This window comes from Monopterus albus, unplaced genomic scaffold (assembly GCF_001952655.1).
Source record: "Monopterus albus unplaced genomic scaffold, M_albus_1.0 scaffold474.1, whole genome shotgun sequence".
NCBI classification, from domain to species: Eukaryota; Metazoa; Chordata; class Actinopteri; order Synbranchiformes; family Synbranchidae; genus Monopterus; species Monopterus albus.
Genome location: NW_018128354.1, coordinates 21,107 through 29,033, shown reverse-complemented (window position 1 = coordinate 29,033; position 7,927 = coordinate 21,107).

Below are 7,927 nucleotides of genomic sequence, written 5' to 3'. Positions count from 1 at the left end.
AAGAAGAAGAGACGGAGCTGTGTGAAGAAGATCCACGTCTCCGTCTTGTTCTCTGTGAGATCTGTCAGAACCACGCATTGTTTCTGCAAACCAGATAATTGTGTGCGTGACATCGACGTGGGCCGACACGTCCTGGAACAAGATGACAACTTGCACAAACAACGTGAGGGGATGTGATCTTGTGCAAAATGAGGAGGATAGTTGTGCAGTGAGCTGCAGACGTACCACAGGTTTCAGCAAGAGCCCTGATGCCTGGTTCGCACACTGACGTGCACATGTCAGATGAGCTGTGGTTACAGTGAGGTAATCAGCTGTTGGGTCTGGTCTCCTCGACACCCCGGTACACCGGCCGCGAGTGGCTGACGGCACCATCCGGCGTGCACAGAGGCGCTGATGTGTGTGTGTTGTTTGCGCGGAGGTTGCGTTTGGGAGATGAAATGATATGTGGCTGTGTTTGTCCAGAGCTGAAACTGTCTGATACCATCTGTCCAGCTCCCGAGCAGCTAATGTGATATTTGCTGTCGCCTTGGCCCCAAATCCGGTGTCAAGCGACAGATCTCATCTGCAATGTAAGACAATTTCCGCACATGTGAAAGGACAGTTTCTCCAGTCAATAGACTATAAATTGCACTTGGAAAATGGTATGGTGTTAACTAAAGGTTACTCACTTTCCTCCCGGGGTCCAGAGGGTGACCCCTCCTTTTTTAATAATTTGTATGTTTAGCTGTTTGGTGCGTCTGCTCACACTTGTAGTGTCTCATCGGAGAGCCCATCAATCACACCCGGCTCTGCTGCCACAGGATTACAGGTTATTAAAAGGATGATCAGAAGGCAGCTGGCTGTGCGTCGGCCGAGGCCTCGCTTCTCATTTTCTGAGTGCACGGCCCCCGTCGCACCGCCAAGGGATGCACTCCCACCCCGCCCCGTCAACAAGTGCTCTCTGATGAAAGCCTCTGGAGCGAGCTCACAGGACGGAGCTGGTGGAGCAGTCAGCCGCAGGTAGCGTCTTACCTGCTGCTGGGGGGGCTGGTGGGGGGGGGGGGGGGGCCTGATGGTGTGTAGGGAGGCGTAATGCCAAATCATCTGGACTGAGATACAACGTTCAGCCGTGGACCTTCATCAAATACACACCAAACATGAGTCAGGGACGGCAGCAGCCAATCAGGAACCGAGCTGAATCACACACACACACACACACACACACGCCTCCGACAGTCACATCATCAGTAACTGATACAAGCTTTTCATAACATCAGACCAAAGGATACAAGTGGAAAATAACAGCTGGTGTAAGTGGTGTAGAAAAGGGAAAACCAATCCTGTAGAGCGCATGGTGTTTCCAGAGTTCACTGGTAAATCACAGTTTTCATAACATCAGACCAAAGGATACAAGTGGAAAACAACAGCTGGTGTAAGTGGTGTAGAAAAGGAAAACACATCCTGTAGAGCGCACGGTGTGTCCAGAGTTCACTGGTAAATCACAATCCTTTACATTAAACAAACATGAAGTAAACAAGGTCAACAGTCTAATATTACCCTGAATAACGAGCTCCGATCAGTCCTAATCCTCGTCCCACAGAGCAAATCAGGATCCTGTGTAAACCAGGTCGGGTGTGACAACAAGTTGTTAAATTAACCAAGTGGATTTTTTAAAAGTTGATTTTTACATTTGTAGAATTTAGAATTTTATGCTATCGTGGGTTAAATCTCTAAGGGTAATAAGATCAATGTCTAAGTGTGATGTGACTGATGAAGTTCAACCCAAGCAGCTGACAGTCTGACTCAGAGATGATTTTTACATTTGTAGAATTTAGAATTTTATGCTATCGTGGGTTAAATCTCTAAGGGTAATAAGATCAATGTCTAAGTGTCTAAGTGTGATGTGACTGATGACGTTCAGCCCAAGCAGCTGACAGACCGACTCAGAGGGACAGGATTCCTCTTGTTGTGTTGGTAAATCTAAATCTGTCGTCAAATGGAAACATGGCCTCAAACATGGGCCCTTTAAAGAGGCGTCATCAGTGCTGGGGGACTTTATTCACCGTGACACTCGGCTCCATTTCTCACCACAAGTGAAGACAGACAACATGATTGTGATCAATTCCTGCAGAGATTTATGATCAATCTAACAAGCTTTTCAGTTGAACTACAAAATATGGCTGCGATTACTCAGCATTACAGAAACTAATGTCTTTATTTAAATGAGAATAAAGTCTTATCACAGCGGCGTTTAAATCAGACAAACGAAGGCAGGACTTAAATAATGACTCTGCCTTTATGTTGGCCTTACATTAATATTCCCTTTTATCTCCGTCCAGGATGTTAATAACGGGATTCTGGGGGAATTAATACTTTAGATCATTAGGGGTTCAGAGCCATATGAGTGCCAGGAGCGAGCGCTCAGGTCGTCATTAATAACCATCATACAACTCGGCCAGAGTGGCTCTTTGGTGCCTCGCCGCTGATGATCCATCATGAATGCTAATGACAGCGAATGGCAAAGAAATGGCACCGTTTAACTCCTCAGGCCTGCTCCATATGTGTCACGTCCTCCCCCAGAGCTGGCTCAGGGGCCGTGGTGGGGGGGGCTCTGTGCCCTCTGACAAGGAGCTGCTGGCAGCAGGTAGCCCTCTCTTTTACCAGAGGAACCACTGGTTCTAGTTAGTGATTGGCCTGTTAGGATACCACCCCACTACAGGTACGCACTGCTCAGTTGTCTGAGCGCCACCCTAGTTTAACCCAGTGGGTGTGTTCAGCCTGAATCTGGTGGGTCAGTCACCTCTTTGGGTCATGTTCCCCTCAGGATGAGCTGTGATAACCGGTGAGCCTCTGGTGCCTCAGCTAGCCACAGAAAACAAAGCCTCGCTCTAACATAAACTGTAGTAAACCCTGCAGCCCACAATAGATTTATTCCCAGAGAGCGGCCCGGGCCGGGGCCGCCGGCGTTACGAGGACCCCATACATCAGCCTGGTGCCAGCACATATGCTTCCTCGTCTCCCCGCCCATTAAAAGTAAATAATCTGCAGAGAATGAGGCGTTTGTTAAGGAGCCGTCCTATTCTTCACACATGACAGGTATCTGTTTGTACAGAGTCAGGAGGGCGGGGGGTGATGACGTGGGGCCGCTGGATGTGGCCGTTTCCTGCTGCTGCTCAGAGATTTATGCCCCGGGATGGCGTTTAACCCCAACACCTTACAGGAGAAACCAGACGCTCTGCCGTGATCCTACCTGAACCACAAGAGTTAAAGGTACACGCACAATGTTCAGTTCATTAACGCAAATGTCTTAATGAGCGGGAGCTGAGAGAGAAACCAATTAAGTCCCAGCATCACAGGAGGATAAATTAAAATGCAGTGCTCTCACGTTTCTGCATATTTATGACGCTGGATTCATTCCATAGCCTCCATATAAATCATGCACGTTTATGAAGTGAAGGCTTTGTTTTATTACACCGTATTATGTCATGTCCAATGTCTGGGGAGGCGCAGGACGGAGGTAGAGGCCGATGTGATGGGCCGAGCCGGATTATGTATGGCCACTTCCTGTCAGCAGAAACGGCTCTGTGTGATCAGGGTATTGATGAAGCTCCCTCTCTCTCTCCGCCTCTCGCTGGAGGATCAGGACGTGTGGAGTGTTTGCAGGTCAACCGAGCAGCAGCCAGATGCTGGGACCAGGTCAGGAGGTGTGGAGTGTGTGCTCGGAGGTTTCTGACGTGTTAAAACCACTGATGTAAAAACAAGAGACGCTAAAAGACGGTAAACAGGTGAATGTGGATGGTAACGGGCCTCCGGTAAACAGGTGAATGTGGATGGTAACCGGACTCTTTGGGTCATTTTTAGTGGCTTTGCCCATTTAACAACAAAACCATCAGGGTGTTTGTTTCACTACCAACAACACATCCTAATAATTTACAGTCAGCTTGGATTAGAAATAAACCACACGTGCACGTCAGCGTGTAGCAACATCTACCGAACTGGAAACGTTGGCTCAGTTTGTCCTTGTGAACATTTTCTCTTTTTCATAAGATCTTGGTCATTAAGCCTCTTTCTGTTTTGCTGTGACCTCGACACTTTATCTACTTGGGTTTTCCTTGTGGTGGAGTAAGACCTGATTGTTGTTGTTGTTGTTGTTGTTGTTGTTGTTGTTGTTGTTGTTGTTGTTGTCAGTTGGCGCCTTGTAAATAAATTTTATAGATGAACCACAAACTGTCCGATAATAGGCTCCGTCGGTTCATCACGTTAAAACATGAACCGTTTCACATCAGCTGCTGTTTTTATATTAACCATAGTTTATAGTCGCACATAAACCTGGACTAAATGGTTTTAACCACCGGAACTGTAAACGTTTGGGTTGCCAGGTTGGGTGAAATCCTCCTCCGGCTCCACACTTTAACTTATTACCTGTTCAGCTCATTAGGGCCCCTGTTGTGTTTATCTGTGCCGACCTGTAGCGCGCACCACTTCGGGGTGAAGTCAAATGGTTCGGTCCAGCTGAACGTTTCTAATCAGTGTAAACACTCACCAGCTCCTGACGGACTCTAATCCAGATGTGAGTAGATCTAATCCAGATGTGAGTAGATCTAAGTGAAGACATACAATAGAACAAACATTGTACAGTAGTAAACATTTAAAATGTCCTTCCATCTGCCCACAGCGTCATCATAGTGCTTTATAAGCCAAGTATTAAATGCCAATGAGCTGCTGATGGAGTTTACAGCGTTATTCATTTGTCAGCTCCGCCGTAGAGAACGCAGCCACAGGCCGCACAGCTCCCCCCCCCCCCACACCAGACTTTTTTTTTGTCGGTGGGCTGAGAGTGGCTGGTCGCTGTTAAATGATGTGAGCGCGCAGTGAGCGAGAGGAGGAGCCGCGGGGTTAAATGCTCAGCAAGAGAAGAGCTCGGCGCGTCCGTGTCCTCTGCTTCAGAAGCTCACCTTAAACTAGAGGCCCGCTGAGGCCTGACCCCGCTTTTGTTCTGCGGAGAATATCTAAATGGCGCTTTATAACCGCGCGGAGTGCGGGTCGTAACACCGCGATTCTTCCAAACTGGTCCAGATGCTGCGTGCGTGCAGGGTCACAGCTGGTTAACAAAGCCGTGCATGCTGAGAGTGATCCAGACTGCGTATTCACTGCAATTTAGCTTGAGTAATAGATGGGGGTCACGCTGGGTCACTTTCAATTTCCACTGCCAGGGGAGAAAAATGAAAACAACTCATTTGCACAAATCTGAATAATTCAGTCACTCGAACACTGGAGAGATGAGAATACGGGCCTGAGGAGAGGATAAAGAAAGCAGAGACATAATGTCGGCAGGCCTCTTAGCCGCCCTGCATAAAGGCTAACGACGAGTCTGACGGAGGGATGAATCCAGATGTGAGAATAAACGGGCCCTTTCTCCCGGCAGCCTCACTCTGCGGCTCCGCTGCCTCCAGTGAGCTTTTAAACTTATCATAAATGTATTAAGATTGCAGCGGGCCATGAAACAGCTGTAGACAATTAATCTTCTGCAAATCTTATCCGAGGAATTGGTTTCTGCAAAGTAACATCTGCTGCAGGAGGCGATTATTCATGGGCGACGCGCAGCCGCGCGCCTTTATGCATAGGGCACAATCATTGGCAATGAAGTAAAAATTTATAGTTTTCCCTGTTCAGTAAAAATAACATTCAGCAGCATTAAAACATCATCCATCAACATTGTCCTGGGGCCCAGGGCCATCCCAGGCACGCAGATTAAAAAGTATTCATTTAGCAGAGAAGTTGCCGACGCGCTGCTCCGCTGCGCTGACGCTGCTCTGCAGAGCTGCTTGGGATGAAATTGCAGACACGGGCCTGTTTCCGGCGTCGCTGTTTGCTCTGGTTGGTGGAAGAGGAGAGATGAACCTCGTCCCCGGAGACGGTGATCAGGTGCCGCGGGCCCTGATGGATGACAGTCAGCATGGACTTGCCAAATATGAAGTTGGAATAAAACCAAGCTGCGTAATTTTCTTTGAAAGTTGTTTGTGTGGCGCAGTTTAGTGCAGAGGAAGACGGTGAAAACACAGTGTAGGCCCGAAGCTCCAGTGGGAGTGATGGAGCCCTGACCTGACCTGACCTAGGGTGGAGCATGAAATAAATATGAAGCTTCATTCTTCACCTGACAAAGATAGTTTTATTCTGTAATAGTTGATAAAACTGGGATTATTTTGATTGGCCCATTTTATGCTTCAAACCCTCTTCTTCTGTTTTTAGCACCTGTTCACATCTGTCCCTTATTATTTCCTTATGCGTTGCTCCAGGCTCCAGTAGCTGCTGCTAGCACAGCCAGCTCTTCCAGCTGCATTGTGGGAGATGTAGGCAGCAGGCGGAGACAAAGCTGAGCAGTGTGTGGAGCAGCAACGTGGTAAATGTGATTGCACAGCAGGTTTTGTTCTGAAACTCCATCTGACAGTGTCACAGGACTGAGATGATGAGTCAGTGGCTTTATTCCAAACTGTAAAAGCAAAATGTTAAGAACATTAACCGGGCTCCTTTTTAACAAAGGTAAACAGATGACAGGAAACACCTGCAGCTCCATCAGCACGAAGATACACATCCATCCATGAAGCTCGCCAGCTCTCTCCTGTTTCTCAGCTTCCTTGCTGTAGCCTCTAAAAACCTGGACAGTGTTCAGTCCTCGCCTTGAACCTCACACCTCTGGGTGCGTCAGAAAGTCGTCCCTGTTTACTGTGTGGTTTCCTCTGTGTCCCCTGGCCTGTCCTCGTGTTCATCGTGCAGCAGACAGACGACAGCACAGCCTCTGAGGACTCTGGAAATGTTTTAAGATCATCAGTCAGTGTTGGAGATAAAAGGTCATGTGTCCACTTTGACCAATCAGAAGCTCTTCTGGAGCCTCAGCAGGTCTGTGTTAAGTGCTAATTCAGAGCCATCTCCTCCTGCTGCTGATGTTTCATGTTAAAATCTTTCTATGGCAAGGCTTTTATTGTGAAGCAGCTACAGGAAGTGTGACATGCCTGTCGTTGACCTTAGCGCAGGCCACCGTCATTAAACAGTCAACAGTTTCCCATTGAATCGAACAGGAAAGTTGTGTCCAGACCTTTGACTGGAGCATCAGGCAGCGTTTTCATCAGGTCTGTTAACCATGTCCAGATGTGTCACAGGAGGAATTATGGACAATAAACACCAAAATGTGCTTAAAACAAAAGCAGGTTTATTGTTAGCCATTTATTAAGTCAATTGAACAGGCTGTTAATGGCAGAGCAGCTGTGGCAGCATTAAACTACAACAAAGCATCAAAGAGAGAATCATTTATACTGAGCATGTGCTGCTAGACCTAATCTGGTGCAGTGGAAGAAGATGTCAGTAACCAGCAGGTTAAACCTGCAGCAGCTACTCGGGGCTGAAACACACCTTGGAAATAAGACTGAATGTGGTCAGTTTTGTCCTAGAAGGATGCTGGTGGACATCAGTCAGTGAAGGACAGAAGCAAACACCAGATGTATTTATTCAGAAAGCTTCAGCTAAAGAAAACCTTTAAGGTCTATTTACATTTGGAAAGCCTGCTGACCGGTCACATGTTTGCTAGAGGCATCTAAACGCAGAAGCACATGTTTACAGGACAGCAGCCGGTGACATCGATCTGACAGCTACAACCCAAACCACTTTTGACTGGAGACACTGATTTACATGTTGTACAGCAGCTGAAAAGAGGGGGGTATCTGTACGTGTCCTGGCAGCGCGTCGTGCCCAGAGTCTGGTCCAGACTGAAAGGTGGTGCTGTAAAACCGTGGTCCCCAACCCCCGGGCCGCGGACCGGTACCGGTCCGTGGATCAATTGGTACCGGGCCGTACAAGACATTATTAATTATTTCCGTTTTATTTATTATCTGAGTATGAACGATCTTTTATTTTGAAAAATGACCGCATTCTCTCGGTTACATCTCGGTCACTT